The sequence below is a fragment of the Electrophorus electricus genome, chromosome 26, assembly GCF_041902795.1.
Source record: "Electrophorus electricus isolate QZ-2024a chromosome 26, ASM4190279v1, whole genome shotgun sequence".
Lineage (NCBI taxonomy): Eukaryota > Metazoa > Chordata > Actinopteri > Gymnotiformes > Gymnotidae > Electrophorus > Electrophorus electricus.
In genome coordinates, this window is record NC_137522.1 from 4,152,948 (window position 1) to 4,171,563 (window position 18,616).

Genomic DNA, 18,616 nt, shown 5'->3' on the forward strand with positions numbered 1-18,616 from the left:
AAATGTGTGGAGTGGCAGTAAATTTGTCACGGTTGGCCGGACAGCCAGAGGGAGGGACACGCCCACTCCTGCTAGGGATTGCGCTAAATACCTGCCTTGTTCCCAGTCACCTGCCTACTAGTCACCTTCACCTGTTCCTTGTTCGTTCTCTCTATTTAAACTCACAGGCTGCATCATGCATGTCACTCCTTGTGTTGTCCTCGAAACTAATGGGGAGCATGTTGAACATATGTTTCTACCTCCTTTCCTCTCTCTCTTACCCCATCATGCTAGGTCTAACATGGTTGTGTGCTCACAACCATCATCTACTGTGGAACAAAAACCAGATACTTAAGTGGGTGCCCTCCTGTGACAAAAGATATTTTACCACCTGGGTTATCCCACTCCAAGTGACATCTATAAAGAGTTCTGAGGCTGATAAACACTTCTCCATTCTCAAGGAGTATTGAGATCTGATGCTAGCATTCAGCCCCACCAAAGCCATGCAACTTCCCCCTCATCGTGAATGGAACTGCGCCATCACCCTCAAGGAAGGATCAATTCCTCCCAGGTGCCAAATGTATCCTCTCTCCAATGAGGAGGAGAGGACTATGGAGCATTACATAACGAAAGCCCTCAGGCAAGGATACATCCATCCCTCTAAGTTATTGGTCTCTGCTAGTGTTTGGTTTTTTTGATGGTGACTTAAGACCATGTGTGGACTACAAAGGGCTTAACCAGCTGCTTGTGCAGTACCACTATTCTCTGCCCTTGATCCTAGTGGCACTTGAACAGTTAAGGGGAGCCAGGTATTTCACCAAATTAGACCTATGCAGTGCATACAACCTCATAAAGACTGGAGAGGGTGATGAGTAGAAAACTGACTTCAGCACATCCTCAGGGCATTATGAATATTTAGCACTGCCATACAGTCTGGCTACAGCTCCCACTATCTTCCAAGCATACATCAACAAGGTCTTAAGGGAGTTCTTCGGTAGATCCATCGCTTATATCGATGACATCCTGATCTATACTTCCTCCTGGGACCAACATGTGCGAGACGTAAGGGCCGTTCTCTGTACCTTATTGCAGAACTCTCTCTACTGTAAGGCAGAGAAGTTTGAATTCCACCACAGAGAGGTTACCTTCTTGGGTTAAGTCATTCAGGAGGGCAGCATGCATATGGAATCCAGCAAGGTGGAGGCCGTGATGGCCTGGCCAAGACTGCAGACTTGTAAGGAGTTACAGCGGTTCCTTGGATTTATTAAATCCTTCAGCACACTGGCTTAACCTCTCACTGACTTACTAAGGGGACAAGCACGAAGGGTGAAATGGAGTCCCGATATGGAGAGCTCCTTCAAGGGGCTCAAGGCTGCCTTCTCTACCACTCTGGTGCTACAACTGGAGCCAATGAAACCCTTTGTGGTGCAGGTGGATGCATCAGATGTGGGAGTGGGCACAGTGCTCTCAACATACATGGGAAAGGTAGAGAAACTGAGGTCCCTACCCTACTTTTCACAAAAACTGAGCCTGACAGAAAGGAATTAGTCGGAGACCAAGAGCTCCTTGAAGTGAAACATTTGAAGAATAGCAGCATTGGTTAGAGGGAGCACACTCATCATGGTGGTCACAGACCACAAGAACCTGAAGTACCTGCAGATGACCAATCGACTGAACGCCAGGCAAGCAAGGTGATCGCTATTCTTCTCTAGGTTCGTTTTTTGAGTCAGTACAGACCGGGGGAGAAATGTAAGGGCTGACGCGCTCTCCTGACATCACGCAGAGGCTCAGTCGACGAGTTCAGAACCAGTTCTTTCTCCTTGTTTCCTGGGGTCTTTGAGTTGGGATTTCAACCGGCAAATAGCAGCGGCCAATCCCCATCTGCACTGTCCACCCAACTGATGTGGGTCTACCCGCACAGCCCAACTGATGGGTGCACAGTATTGGTGGCCAGCCATGAACAAGGAGGTGGTTAGCTACGTGGCTTCATGCTCGGACTGTGCACGCAGTAAGACACTCCGCACCCCACCTGCAGGTAAACTGCTTCCGTTGCCTATTCCTGTGCGCCCATGGTCACACATCACCATGGACTTCATAACCAACTTGCCTGCCTCTGAGGGTAATGCGGTCAATCCTAGTGATTGTTGATTGGTTCTCCAAAATGGTCCAGTTTTTTCCTTTAACAGGACTGCCTATGGCCCTGGAGACTGCTGATCTACTGTCACATCTTCACAGTTCGGGTTATCAGAGGACCGCAATTCACATTGAGAGTATGGAAGGAGCTGCTTGGGGAAACTCCACATTAGGCAGCCTGTTGTCCAGCTACCACCCCAATAATGGTCAGGTAGAGAGGGCAAATCAGGGCAAGTCAAAGACCGAAGCCAGGAGTACTTGCCTTTCCTGGGCTGAGTATGTGCAGAATTTGCTGTGCCACACAGGGGAGGGGTTTGATGCTGTTTGAGTGTTTTAGGATACCAGCCACTGCTATACCCCTGGAACACCCCTGTGTCCGACCAACGAATGGTAGAGGATTGCTTTGGGCACAGCAAACAAGTATGGGAGGAAATGCATCAGGGGCTAAGCAGTGCGATTGTGGCCTACAAGAAGAAAGCTGATGGGAGACATGGAGACCCCCCTCATATGCTCCAGGACAAAAGGTGTGGGTGGCAATGAAGGACAGTCGCGCAGGTTCTATGGGTAAACTGGCGGCTAGATATGAAGGTCTTTACTCCACCACCAAGTGGATCAATGAGGTCACCTATTGGGTAGGCCTGCCTGGCAACAGCCAGACATCAAGGGCCTTTCACATATCTGCCCTAAAGTCTGTGGCAGAAGGCCCCCTTGCAGTCTCTGGTCCCTCGGTTACCCTGCCCCAACCTATAGACATGGATGGGGACCAGCTTATAGGGTAAGACTGATTCCTGGTAATGGGTTGCAGTGTCTGGTGGAATGGGAAGGGTATGGCCCAGAGGAGTGCAGCTGGATGCTGGCCAGGGGGTTCTGTCACAGTTGGCCAGGCAGCCAGAGGGAGGGACATGCCCATTCCTTCTAGAGATTGCACCAAATACCTGCCTTGTTCCCAGTCTCCTGGCTACTAATCACCTTCACCTGTTCTTTGTTCATTCTCTCTATTTAAACTCACAGGTACCAAGAGAGCGCTGCACATTAGTGGCTCATTGGATGATGCACTCCCACCGTGTACATCGTTACAAGGACTATTGAAACCTAGTAGTGTTTAACATTTAGTAGTGGTATCTTCACACTTTGACAGTGGAACATAAAGAGCACTCTGCCACTGTCACAAATTATACAAAATTCAATCCAGATCTTGCCAGCAAAGATTTCTGGAAATTGCACTGTTGTCTGGTCTATTTCCACATTGTTTATTTTTGTGGTGTAATTGTGTTCCTCCAAAATGGGATCCTTCCACTGAATTTTATCAGACTTTTAAGGTTGTTCCTGGATGATCATGATGACTCACATAGCTGGTCTGCAAAGTTATTTGACTGATCAGCTACTTGGTTCTTTTCGTCAAATCCAGCAGGGCTGCCTGATGTGATGCCTAGGAAACATTTAAAGTAATGAAAGCTCAGTGATGCATAGCTTTATGGTTAAGTAGAATGGATCTTCATTAAAAGCTTATCAAGGCTCATCTACAGATCCTGGGTCCTTAAACTCATAGGGCAGGGTTCCCAGACCCAGGTTAAAGTAAATGGAATTTTAATGGTGAAACACCATAGAGATCACAGTTTTGTACAAAACTAGTTATCTTTAAATTATTTACTTAGTTATAGGTGATACAATGTCTGCAAAAAAGGCAACCTTACTGATACCCAAATAAAATGTTTTTGAAAACCAAAACAGAGGGGCAATCATTAGCTAACTTACACTAGTAAATTGTAGTCATTTTATTTACAAAGATCTGAGTTTTTTTTTTATGGCAAAAGCATTTGCCAGCTAGGTTAGCTAGCTAGTTGGTTAACATTAACTTGATGGCAAGCAAGCATTAGTTGTACTCATATCTTACTTTGTTCTGGATAGTGAAGTCTGTCTCTTCTGGCATTCTTATCCAAACCAAAGCTTGGGATATGGATTGTCAGGACTAATTTTGTCCAGAAAATGGAAGGAGCAAAAATGAATATTCCAGGGGGATGTTTCAAATTGAGCGCTGCTAGCAATTCTCTTTTAGCCTCGTCTTCCTTTGGCATCTTGTGCAATGTAAACGGCCTCAGAAACTGACACACTGACCTCTTCTTTCCTTGGTACTCATAGTATTCACTTTCCAACATTGATTTAAGCTTTCGATAGCTGTTGTGACACCCTCTGACAGCACATATTGTTTCTTTGCTTGGTTGGCATTGTAAAAGCTTTCTCAGCAAATAACCATTTACATTTATAGCATTTAGCTGATGCTTTTATCCAAAGTGACATACAATTATGACTGAATCCAACTTGAGCAATTGAGGGTTAAGGGCCTTGCTGGCAACCTTCTGATTACAAGTCGAGTATCATTGAGAAAATTGTGACTACAGTGCTTAATTTGTAAAAGATGAGGTAATGAAACACTAAGGATAAGTAGATTTAGCATGTAGGCAGGGAGAGAAAAGGGTATGCATGTGATGTTACAGTTGGTGAGCTTCACTACAGTTACACCCACTGAGTGGCAGTGAATGCTTTGGAAACACAAAAACATCTAAAATGTGAAGGAACTGATGTGCAGTTGTAAAAAGATTGTCACTGAATCTATTTGTATAGTCAGACTGCCTAAAGAACATGTTCACTAATCAAGTTACACAGATAACCATATAACTTTGTGTACTTGGAAGTTATACTTGGAATAGAAAAACTGTAAAGATCATGATGACAACATTAATTTGTTAGATTTAATGGTAACATCAGGTGAGGTTATTTTATCTGCACAAATATATAGTGACTGGCAATGTTAGCTATGAACAAGGTATGACTAGTTATCTTACAATTCTCCAAATAAAAGGTTTAATAAAACACAAATATTTGTACAAACTTGTCAACATACAACCAGAATATCCTTTGGTGTCCTGGTCACTTAATTTACCAAAAATCCTATTGAATTTCCCCACCATGGATAACAGGCACATATAAATGCCAGGAAACCTAATTCATATGTTATATGTCGATATTCCTGATCTGCTGGTTCTTTGGTAATTTGGATGGATCACAGTCAAGTCTAACTGCCTTTAGTTTAAGCAAATAAATGCTTTCATTTCTGGTTTTGCTTTTTCTCCCAATAAATGCAGCCGTGTTGCAGAATATTTTGCCACTTGATTTGACTGAGGAGGCGTATTCCAATGGAAAAGGAATATCACTACATACCCTGTACAGACACAACAGTGCTCCAAGTGCTCCACCTAATACATTAGCGATCAAAATAAACCTAGCTGGATCGACATAAATAAGTTCCGGAATGCTTGCACTCCAAATATGAGAGGTACCAGCTCTTGTTCCAGCAGGATCTGGCCCAAATTAAGCAATGCATATATACACAAATACATGCAAATATATTGATCAACACAAGTTTAGAAATTTCAGTCACGAAATGCATTCAGTCAAGACTTTCACTTGTCTCCTTCACCTTGCTGTTTATAGACTACTAAAACAGAAAATGCTGTGACACCATTTCCTGTATTAGAGTGAGACATTCAACTTAGCAGTTCCCACTTAGCAATGGTCACTGTTTTTCTCTAGATGCAGACTTGTAAGACACATACTGCAGAATAATCACATTTTCTTTGTAGGATCCAATCACAAGGCATTTATTTACATAAGGTAGCAGTACAAAAAACAATCCAAAGAGACAAAAGGAGCAAAGGCAGGTCAAGTCAGGTACCATGTAATCAGAAGGCAGAAGTATATCATGCTATGCAAAACAGAAATGGGTCAAAACCAGAGTAACAGACCAGAGAATGCTCAGTATGCCTGTATAGGGCAAACAATGCATCTCAACAAGTGGAAATGATTAGTATTCTGATGAAGGTGGAAGAGGGGGGTATGATCTATTGATTGGTGACTGACCAGTTGCATTGGGGAAGGAGCATCTTACAGACATGACGGTATAGCTAGCTAGCAATCACAAACTAACAATTTCTAGCTAGTAATAAAATGTTAGTCCTGAAACTGTATAGCTATAATGAAAATCATTTACTGCTAACAATGTAAATTTAAACTGCCAGTGTTCTACTATAAGTACATAAATATATATCTTTGATCACTGGGGTTTTTCTGCTTATTCCGTTAACAGCTGAGTTAAACAAAACACTCAATCAATTACTTCATAAAGGTTTTGTAAATCAGCATGTGACAAATTCATGCTAAATGTCCATATTAGGCATGAATGCACTATGATGGGCTGCTTGTCCACAGATATTGTCATAAAGTTTCATTATAGCAAGATGTACCAATAATTAAAAACTGTATTGAAAGGTGGTATGAGCAGAGCCTTTCTAAAATGCTCTAAAAGCTCCACTACCTAGAAGTCCTGGCAGTGGGACTGTGACATTCCATCCTTTTGGTTGTGTATGCAGTGGCAGAGAAGACACATTCAGTGGTGGGAAAACTTACAGTATACTGTTTGACAGACATGAAGTTGAACAACACTAGGGCACCTGAAAAACTTATCTGATGACATTGTGGGATGGATCCACAAGGGGGATAAGATGGAGTACAGGATGCTAGTGGAAAACTTTGGTAGTGTAGTTTTGTAGTGTATGAAGATCAACTACAGCTGAACATTAGTAAGACAAATGAACTGATGGTAGATTTATGACATGGTAATTGAGCTGATGAGGCCAGTAGCCATCCAAAGGGAAGAGGTTGAGATGGTGGCAAAATTAGAGAACTTTTAGAACAACCTTGCCCACCCCTCCATGACACTATATCTAGGAATACCTTCAGCCATAGACTATTTTCCTCAAGATATTCTAGGAAATACTGCAGAAGACCTTTTCTGCCAGCTGACACTTTCAACCTCACAGAATGAACAATACACAGTAAACATGCCATAATTAATGTTGTCTGCACTTTGTTTTGTCTTGCACCAAAATATTTATTCCAAACAGGAAAGACAAAGAGACAACAATGATTTTTAAGGTAGTCAAAAAATAAGGCTTTGCTCAGTCTCTGTGATGGTGGCAGCACAGAAGAAGCGAGAGGCGAAGTTGATATAACGTGCTCTTTATTTTCCATACTACATAAGGTAGGTAGTAAAGTAATCCACTGGAATGTTATGAGAGCTGAGATGCGATGCACTGAGAGATCTCCTTAGCAACCTTGGCCGCTAATGTGCAGCATTGTTCCTTGGGACCTGCGTGTGCATAAATAGAGAGACACAATGATGAGGAGCAGGTGTCTCTACTCAGTAATTAGACAATTGGGAACAAGGTAGACAAACAGTACGGCTGCCTTCTGACGTGGGCATGTCCTTATCATTGGTAGACCGACCAGCCATGATAAACCCCCCCCCCAAAAGCCCCGGCCAACCGCCTGGAGTGTGGCCTGCCCCACGTGATGTGGAAGGCTCTGGAAGCCTGACTACACCCTGTCAGACCAATCTGGTAAGTCACCTCATTGATCCTTTCCTTGACTGTATAAGGGCCCTCATATTTAGCTGCCAGTTTGCCCTTGGTGCCCGCAGAGCCATCTCTGGTCGAGACCCACACCTTCTGACTCAGTGCGTATTGCGGAGGCTCCCCTCCTTCGCCTGTCCTTCTTCCTCTTGAACGTGGTGATTGCCTTGTGCAGTCGTTGATGCGTCTCCTCCCAAGTCCGTTTCCTCTCTGTGCACCAGGTCTTGACCACTGGCTGGTCCGAAGTGGGGGCTTTCAGGGGTAGAGCGGTGGTTGATGCCCTAGAACACACTCGAAGGGAGTAAGGCCAGTACCCGCATGACGCAGAGAATTCTGTGCATACTCCACCTAGGGGAGGTACACACTCCACATCTCGGGATGGTGATGACAATATAGATGGAGGAACTTACCCAGTTCTTGGTTAGCCCTCTCTGCTTGTCCATTCGATTGTGGGTGATAGCAAGATGTTAGGCTGACCGTAATGTTGAGCTTGCCCAACAGTTCTCTCCACACTCATGAACTGTGAACTGAAGGCCTCGGTTGGACACGGTGTGCTCTGGCAGACCGAACTGCTGGAATACTTGGCAGAACAGTAGGTTGGTTGTCTCCAACGCAGTGGGCAGGGCTGCCAAAGGGATAAACTGGACTTTGAGAACCGGTCAACCACAATCAGAACTACCATGTTGCCCTCAGAGGCCGGTAGGTCGGTGACGAAGTCCACAGTGAGATGCGACCATGGTCTTAGAGGAGTAGGCAGGGGAAGCAACTTACCGACAGGGGGCATGCATGGGGTCTTGCTGCGGGCACAATCTGTACAAGAAGCCACATATTTCACCACATCTTTGTGCATAGCAGGCCACCAGTAGCGAGTGCCTATTAGCTGTGCCATATGTGTGGCACCAGCGTGTCCCATTCCCACAGAGGTATGTGCCCATGTGATCAGAGCACCCTGATATTTCGGTGGTACGTAGAGGTGGTTGGCTGGGCACTGCAGATGTGGATTTGTGGCCTTTATTTGTTGGTCGAGATCCCACTCCAGGGATGGCAAGAAGCACGAGGGGGGAAGAACAGGCTCCTCACTCATTGGTAGAGCTTCTGCGTGGTGTTGTTGGGACAGAACATCCGCCCTGGTGTTCCTCTCCCCAGGCCTGTAGGTTATGCAGAACTTGAACCTGGAGAAAATAATGGACCACCGGGCTTGCCTAACATTCAGTCTCTTTGTGGTCTGTAAGTACTCCAGGTTTTTGTCATCAGTGTATACCGTGTTGTGCTCCCTCAAGCCAATGCCTCCACTTCTTGAAGGCTAATTTCATGACTAACAACTCACGGTCACCTACACTATAGTTCCATTCTGCAGAGCTTAGCTTCCGGGAAAAGTAGGCAAAGAGTTTGAATCCCCCTTTCTCACCCATATGTTGGGACAACACGGCGCCAACACTTGTGTCCAAAGTGTCCACCCTCAACACAAAGGGCCTTTCCGGATCAGGTTGCTGCAGTACCAGTGTGGTGGTGAAAGCAACCTTGAGCCCCTCGAAAGACTTCTCCACCTTGGGGGTTCACCTGACCCACTTAGCTGGTCCCCGGAGTTGGTCTGTGAAGGGTTTGCGATGGAACTAAAGTTCCTGATGAACTTTCTGTAGAAGTTCGCAAAGCCAAGAAACCATTGTAGCACCCTGCGCATGTATGGTCTAGGCCAAGCCCTTACCGTCTCCACTTTGCCCGGTTGCATGTGCATGCTGCCCTCCTGGATGACGTATCCCAGGAAGTCTATCTCCCTATGGTGAAACTCAGATTTCTCCACCTTGCAGTATAGGTGGTTCCTTAATAGGGTCTGGAGCATGGCCTGCACGCTGAACACATGTTGGCTCCAGGAGGAGGAATAGGTCAGGATGTTGTCTATATAAGCAATGACAGATCTTCCCAAGTATTCCCTTAGAACCTCATTGATGTAGGCCTGAAAGATGGATGGTGCCGTGGCCAGGCCATATGGCAAGACCAAGTATTCGTAGTGGCCTGTGGAAGTGCTGAAAGAGGTTTTCCACTCATCCTTTTCTTTGACCCATATCAAGTTATACAGCTACATAAGTCCAATTTGGTGAAATATTTAGCCTCCCTCAGCTGTTCAAGTGTTGCCAGGACCAGTGGGAGGGTATGAGGGTACTGAACTAACAGTTTGTTTAACCCTCTGTAGTCTACGCACAGTCATAGTTCCCTGTCCTTCTTTTTCATGAAAAAGACCCCGGCAGATGCTGGAGAGGTAGAGGAACAGATATACCCTTGCTCCAACACCTCCAAGATGTATTGCTCCATTGCTTATTCCTCCTCCTGGGATAGGGGATAGATCCTGCACCAGGGACGCACCGTGCCTTCCTTGAGGAAAATGGCACAATCCCCTTCCCAATGAGGGGGGAACAATGTTGCCTTCATGAGGCTAAATACCTGTGCCATGTCACATGTGGGTTGTGCGTACACAACCATGGCAGACCTAGCGTGATCGGATGAAAGAGTGAGGACAGTAGGCAAAAGGCATTGTGTTCTGTGTGCTCCCCATTGGTCATGAGGAGAATGCAAGGGGCTACATGGGTAATGTACCCGGACCCAGCTGCCCCTGAGTCTACTAAGACTAGAGCAGAGGGCAGGTGGTTTTTAAATGACACCTCGACTGTATTTTTACACATCGAGTGTATCAGGGAACAACTCACCACCATGTTGCCTTTCTTTTGTTCCCCGGGACGCTGCTGTACTCCTGCCGAACCCAGCTGCATGGGCTCCTCTGGAGGGTCGGTCAATCCTGTTGTTAAGTTCCCTCGCGTTGTGGTGAGCCCCGGCTGATAGCGAGATGCACTACCTCGTTTAATGAGGCACCTTCCTGTTTGCAGGTTAGTTCTGCCTGCAACTCTGCCCTTAAGGAATGTGCTGATCAGCGCATGTTCATTCCATCTTGTTCCTGCAACCAGGATCCGGAACTCCATGGTGTAGTCAGCTGCCAGTCTGAGACCCTGCCTTAGGCACAACAGAGCTTGTCTGCAGAGCCTCCCCTGATGGGGATGGTGGAACATAGCTCTTAGTTCCCGAACGAACTCGGAGTAGTCGCTCATTAGGGGCTCATTAGTGACTAGCGCCGCACCCCACGTGCAAGCTTTCCCCGTGAGCCTGGAGATCACGAAGAACACCTTCGCCTGATCCGTGAACTGGTACCCTAAGAAGAGCTCATATTGGACAACGAACCCCTCACAAGTTTCTGGGTCTCCTCCATATGCCTCAGGGGTAGCAATCAGTCCTTTTGCACCAGTGGACTGACAGGGGGGGTTGCCTGTTGCTCTTGACTCGTGGCCAGGTGGTGCACGTACTGCCCGAGTGCCTGCACCATCAAGCGAACCTCCCCAATCTCCTGCTTCTTCTGGTCCAGAGCCACCATCTGAACTGCTAGCAGGTGAGTCCAGTCAGGGCTGCTTGCTTGGCTTCCAGGTTGCTGCATATTCTGTGATGGTGGTGGCAAAGAAGAAGTGAGAGGCAAAGTTGAGATAACATACACTTTATTTTCCATGCTAGATAAGGTAGGTATTAAAGAAATCAGGTGGAATGCTATGAGAGCTGAGATGCGATGCACCGAGAGATCTCCTTAGCAACCTTGGCCACTAATGCGCAGCGTTGTTCCTTGGGACCTGTGGGTGCATAAATAGGAAGACAGAATGATGAGGAGGAGGTGTCTCTACTCAGAAATCAGGCGACTGGGAATGAGGTAGACAAACATTACGATCCCCTTCTGACGTGGGCCTGTCCTTATCGTTGGTAGACCAGCCAACCGGGACTGTCTCTAGGCTTATAAGTACGTTCAATGCCAAGCGCTGAACTCAGCAACCTGTGGGGATTAAATAAGTGATTGAGAGCAGGGGCATGGTTGAGTGTTGTGATTGACGTATGAGTGATCAGTGCTGCGCACACTCATATATATATATATATATATATATATATATATATATATATATATATATATATATATATATATATATATATATATATATATGCAGAATGTTTTACCGCTCTAGACAGGAAATATTTAGACCTTAATGTTAACATTGACTATTATATTCCATTAAATTTATGAGATTTTGCCCACCACCATGCTACACAGTTAGCAACAATAACATAATTAACAGCAATAACACTATGAGAGCAATAAGATTAATATTATGAGGTCCTAATATTATTTGCTTGTGAAATCTGTACTTAATATTTAAGAAAGAATTTTAAACAATTGCAAAAATAAATGTAAAATCAAATATCTTTTAATTCTTAAAGTTTTCTATGTGTATATATATATATATATATATATATATATATATATATATATATATATATATATACAGTAGTAAACGGTATGGCCCCTCCCCCCGAACATCTCCTCGTGTGTCACTGTGTTCGTCAATGTGGCCACACCCTCGTGTCTCACACCCGCTCCTCATTGTGTCAATACATTGTGTCTGTGGTTGACGGTGTTTGATCCCAATAGCCTGCGTGCTACGTCTTTTGTGTCATATATGCAAATAAAATGTGTGTTGTTGTTTATGCGACTCGTCCCTGTATCCTGCTTAACCTCCTTGTCACACCAGAAGCACTAAAATTATTTATATATATATATATATATATATATATATATATATATATATATATATATATATATATATATATATATATATGTATGTATATAGGAGAGAGAAAGAAATTCAGACCAGTACACAAGTTTACCAGAGAACCAGAATGTTTCAGACAGAAGTCATTTATCAGCTGTGTCACCAAAGCCCTTTTGAAGTTTCAGGAGGTGAGAAAAAGTAGATTTTTAAATCATAACATTAATTCCATTAATTCCATGGGGATCTAAAATTCCAAGAGTGTAGTTCAATTCTTTTTCTTTGGGTTTCCATAGCATCAGCTGATAATGCCATAGCATCAGCTGATAATGCAAGCAGATATTTTATTAATACATTGCCCATTAGCATTAAAATGCTTTGCCATGGAAATGTCTAATCCTTCATTGTGATGGTCTGAAGGTGTTCAATAAAACAATCAAAGCAAGCCTTCTCTTGGTTTCTTTTGTAAAAAAAAGTATGTATATGTATATATATAAAACTGCAGTGTACTGTAATGAAAGCTGTATAGGTAGTAAACATTTCACACAGTACTATACAAGGTATTTAGAGAAACATGACATTTCATGCAGAGTTCCTTCATCAGCTGATCAAGCACACACACACACACACACACACACACACACACACACACACACACACACACACACATATATATATATATATATATATATATATATATATATATATATATATATATATATATACCAACATTAATATAGGTGCATCTAATTGATGTTTGCATGACTGAAATGTATCCTTGAGGAAAAGTATGATTTGCTAATGGTGTAATTGCTCCCAAATGAAATCATTCCACTTTGTCCTGACTATTGGGCACATCAGACATAACCTTGAGAAAATCATGCACCATTCAGGAAAAGAAAGTATAGTATGCAAATTCACTTTCAATCAATGATTCAGAATCACCAATATCTTAAGAAACTATGAAGGAGTCTTACCTGAGTGGTATTTGCCTTAAAAACGTCTGTCACTTCAATCGTTCATGAAGTCTGAAGAGGGAGAAGAATGCAAATTATCAACAGTTAATTCCATTAGTTAGAGCTGTGACTGTGCATCACTATGGACACTGAAGAAGAGTCATCAAGTTCTGGAGTACACAATTCTGTTCTGCGCTCTCACTAGCCCTCTCTATCTGTCTCTTATTCTTGCTGTCTCTCTAATATGCATATGAATGTGTGCATGTGTCTGGGCACACACATACGCACACACACACACTTCTCCCAGAGCCTCTCTCTAATACTCATACACACATACAACATAAGAAATCTGTTGGATAAAACAAAGAACCTTTTTCCGTTTGCACATCTGTTTAAAGGCTTGTGGGGATAATTAGTTTTCTATAACTTTTCTAATGACTGGTATTGTGTTCCTCACTGTTCCACATTGTAGCACTTAGCTGCTGGGTGTTTACATCATTCTCTCCAAATAAGCTTCTCACTTTTGAATCAGTTCTACCTGCTAGGCCCCAATAACAGGTGTGTGGTCATTTGGAAACAAACATGAAAATCCCCAGAGAAGAAATGCACTGAAAAAAATGGAACAAGTCTTTAGTGACAACATTAAACCAGATCACATGTATTCAATTTAGTACATTATTGTTTCAACATAGTAATTGTATTGCACTGAGTTGTTGGAGAACCACAAATATCAAAGTATGAGGAAACAACGTCCATAATCAGTTTCATAAAATCTAATATATATTTTTTCCACTGTGTGAGAGGAGAAATGAGCTGTCTTCAGTCCCTCCCATATAGAGGGTGGATGAAACAGCACATCCGAGCACAAGGAACACCGTAAACTCATCTTGACCCCAGATACTTTAGATGCAGTCTAAAGTGTGGTTTTGTAGTGAAGATAGATAATTCTTTATCCTGCTGATTATTCCATGGTCAGGACCCAAGTCCACTGTGGCCCAAGATGCCTAGCAGCAACAATTATAAAATGGCACAACCTCAGGGCTTATCATCTCAGTTGACCATCTGACTTTCTGCTCCCTTTGCTAGGACATCCTAGGTATCATAAATTCACAGTGTAACACATAGCAACCATGAGATGAATGCAAACAATAAAGAGATTTTTTAAGGGCAAATCCTGAATCAGAATCGATGGAATTGTTAAACTACCAACAAGCACAGATTCAGACCAGTACAGACCAAAATTTGTGTCAGTCTCAAAACGTTCTCCAGCTTGTTACATAGCTTTAAATTCCATCAGACTTACCAGGACAACAAAAATTTTCCATACACATCCCAAGGACAAAAGGCACTTCCATGTTAGATGACATATATATCCAGATGTAGGTTATCAGTTATTGTGTTGAAAGCCAAGCTAAATTGCACAAACAGAACATAAGTGTAGAGGTGTGTGAACTGTCCAGGTGCTGAAGTAGTGCTGAGTTGATGGCATCATCTACATCTACCATCACAGTACCCCCAGTAAGTGTACACCTCCCAGCATGCGAACAACCCCGTGATGGTGGCAAGACAATGGGGAAGGAAGGGGGGAAGGAAGGAGGGAGGGAGGGGACAAAGCAAGCACCGTGCCCACCCAGGCCCAGGGCTCAGAGATTACAGCACCCAGAACAACACTCCTCCCAAAGCCCTGGGCACAGTGACACTGCACAAACCCGGTGGCCACCGGGTAGCCACTTCAATGGGGCCTCCTCTCCCCAACTGAGTAAGGAGACGCACAGATTGAACTGTTTCCTTGTTGGGCCCTAGATGTGTCCCTCAAGGTCGACTACATAGAGAGGCGCAGAGATGGAGCCAAGTTTTCTTGACAGGGCCCCTTTTGAGCCTCTAGTCGATGGCGAACAGAGACAGCACCCCCTTACTACAGTTGGGCCCCATTCCTCAGATGGCGTGGAGGTCCTAACCTGATTCTTACACAAGGTTTGGAATTCTAATTAGTTGTCCATTTTAGGAACTTTATTGAGTCAGAGATTATGGATTTTCTCTAAGACTGTGAAAGTGAAAAGAAAGTTACATATTCCGAGTGATTCTGGTCAGTTTTGTAAAGTGAATTTGCTGAATGTGATTATCTGCAATATGAGTATTCTTGTGATCTTGTGTTAATATTACCATTTTTAATATTGTTATTTTAACGTATGTATTAATATTATTATTTTTAACTCAGACCTTTCACTACAGTCCCAGTAAAGCAAATGGGCTTTGTTCCAATCCAGCATGTCCTCGCTCAGCATATCACCAACTATTGGTCTGTACAAACATTCAAAATTTATACAAAGCTGGCTATAGTATGAAACAGAATAATTTACTTGAATTGACATTTACTTGACATATTTAATATATGCAACATTGTATGTATTCTTGCTTATTTGTGGTTTTGTAGACTATGGACACATCATTGTATCTAGTGGGTAGCAGACACTGATCCATTTATGTAATGAACAAATGCCTCTTAATGATGCATTCCCATCTGGCTTTGCATTAATAGTCAGACAGTGACCCATAAACTCCTCATAACCTTTAGAAATCAGCCTAGTTTCTAACACTACACAGAAACCAGAGGCCTGATTGTCATTAAATTTATGTCCTCTGAGTAACAGACACCTAGACTGCCAAGTCCTAAGCTCTAAATTCTTTCCATATATCCAATACTGTCCAGTGGTTTAAACATGTGGGTTCTGAGCACTGCCTCTATTGCAGTTTTCTTTTGTATCTTTTATTAAGGGTAGTTTTACCTTCTCTTTACCATATTGTTCAGTCCCACATGAAACACCTTAGTGCCATGAATGGTCTTTCATATGCTGAAGAAATGAGTAATTGTAACGTTGGCCCAAGTATCGCAGGGAGCAGAACAGGATGCACAGACTCCCTCGATTTAGTGAGACGTTTAATGAGACAAAACATTGATGACACTTGTGGCACTCACACATAATGATGGACAGTATTGACAGGAACAACGGCATCTAACGCTAACAATGGCTACACGATAACACTAACGATAACGATAACAGTAACAAACAGAAACAGTAACAATGACCAATGAAGAGGCACACACAGGTGGGGGTTTAAATAGACAGACAAACACTTGCACAACATCACTTGCACAACATCAACCCCTGCACAGGTGTGCGCCATCACGGAGGGTGTGGCTACAAACAACTTCATATTAATATATGTGTTATTATAACTTCAATTTCATATTAATATATATAACAATCACTTATTTCCAATGCTGGTCTATGCCTGCAAGATATCATTTGTGTGCATTCCTTCTGCCTGCTCCACATAAATACATTCTCTGCCACAGTATACACAGATATATCTGTGTATACCTGTGTATACTGTGGCAGAGAATGTATACACAAATATATCTGTGTATACCTATGTATACTGTAGCAGAGAATGTATTTATGTGGAGCAGGCAGAAGGAATGCACACAAATGATATCTTGCAGGCATAGACCAGCATTGGAAATAAGTTATTATTATTATTAACACACACACACACACACACACACACACACACACACACACACACACACATTATATATATATATATATATATATATATATATATATATATATATATATATATATATATATATATATATATATATATATATACACACACACTCTACTGAATGATAATAATAATAACTTGCTAACATCATAAAGTCTAATAACAAGTTATTAGCATATAAGCTATATAGCCACCCATGAACCCATGAGTTAAAAGTCATGTTCTCGTAGAATAGTAACGTTTAAAGTAGACATATTTTACTAATATATTTTTGTACATACATAGAATATTTATATTTATCTGCATATATATATATATATATATATTTTTTTTTTCTCTATGCACCCCTGTTTCTCTTCCTCAGTTTGGACAGAGCACTCTCCACCATTTCACTGCGTGTTATACTGTGTATGACTATGTATGTGAGGAATAAACCGAACTTGAACTTGAACTTGAACATAGGTTTATGTATCCAATATGTACACATTGGCCAGTGTCACGCTGCAAGACAAGTTAGATGCTAGTGGATAGACAACAATAGATTAGTTTATTAACAAAACAGTCCAGGCAAACAAATCCAAAAGGGCAGATCCAATACAAAAGTTGAGGGGCAGGCATGGGCAGAAGAACAGCTGCAAACCAAGGCAAGGCAAGGTAGAAAATCGAGGTAGAACAAAATACGAACAATAGTCACAACATGAAAAAACACCAGTATGTAAAAAGTGCTTGGTATGCACTTTTTAAGTTGGCAATACTTCTCAATGAGTATGACAGTGCAAAGCGTATAAATAGGCTAAGTAAATGAAGAACAGGCACTTAATATTCTGGGGATGAGGTTCTCCCTGGAGGAATCTAGCGCGTGTAGTTGTGGTTCTGATGGGCTGTATAACAGCCAAACATATATAACAAAATAAGATACAGGGTATAACATATAGAACCAAATAAGAAACTAATATTCTGAGTATTTCAGAGTTTTAAGTGTATTGAGCTTCTGAAATGTCACATTGGCAGGTCTGTTTCTTCCTTTTTCTATAATATACTATTTGATTTCCCTAAAGTGAGTTTTTACATGAAAAATACAGAGTGCATATAATACATACTTGTCAAACCATATTGTTGCATTTGTAATATGATTTAAAATTTGCACTATGATTAAAAAAGAGGGGTGGGCATTAATTTATAAAACATTCATATGTAAGAGGAAAGCGAGTAATTTTATCTTCAGGACTCTTGTTTATGTACAATGTTCAACTTGCAGGTGACTGTATATGTCACGAATGGCCACCCTCCTGGCGTCCCTGTTGTCATGGTTTCCTTGTCGGCTGTTTTCCTGCACTCCCTGCTTCCATTTTTAAATTGACTTTATTAAGAAAATTCAATTCAATTCAATTCAATACAAACACTCCATCACAAAAACCTCACAAACAATATCCACCGGAGGACACAAACTACCATCACTCTATACATTAACAATTAACAATACCATTTACATCTGTAAATTAGGTATAAATTATCCAATTATATGTCCAAAAGAGCCCAGGGAAATGTCTTTTTTCCTCTCATATCAATCGTCTTCAACCTTTTTAACTCACACACAATCTGTTTAAACACTTTCAGCAGGTATTATACATTGCTCAATAATCATCCTACATCGTGTTTTCCAAATCTTCGAATTTATCACACAAACAATCATCCAACAAAGGTCCTTCACATTCTCAGTCAAATTCTCATTAAACACTCCATACATAATACTTTTCCTGTTTAAACCCAATACCTTTCATTTTCTCCCAAATTTCAATAGTCCTTGTGCACCATGTCTTAGTTTCGTTTTCTCCTTGTTTGATTTTCCACACCTGTCCCTCGGTAAGTATTTAAACCA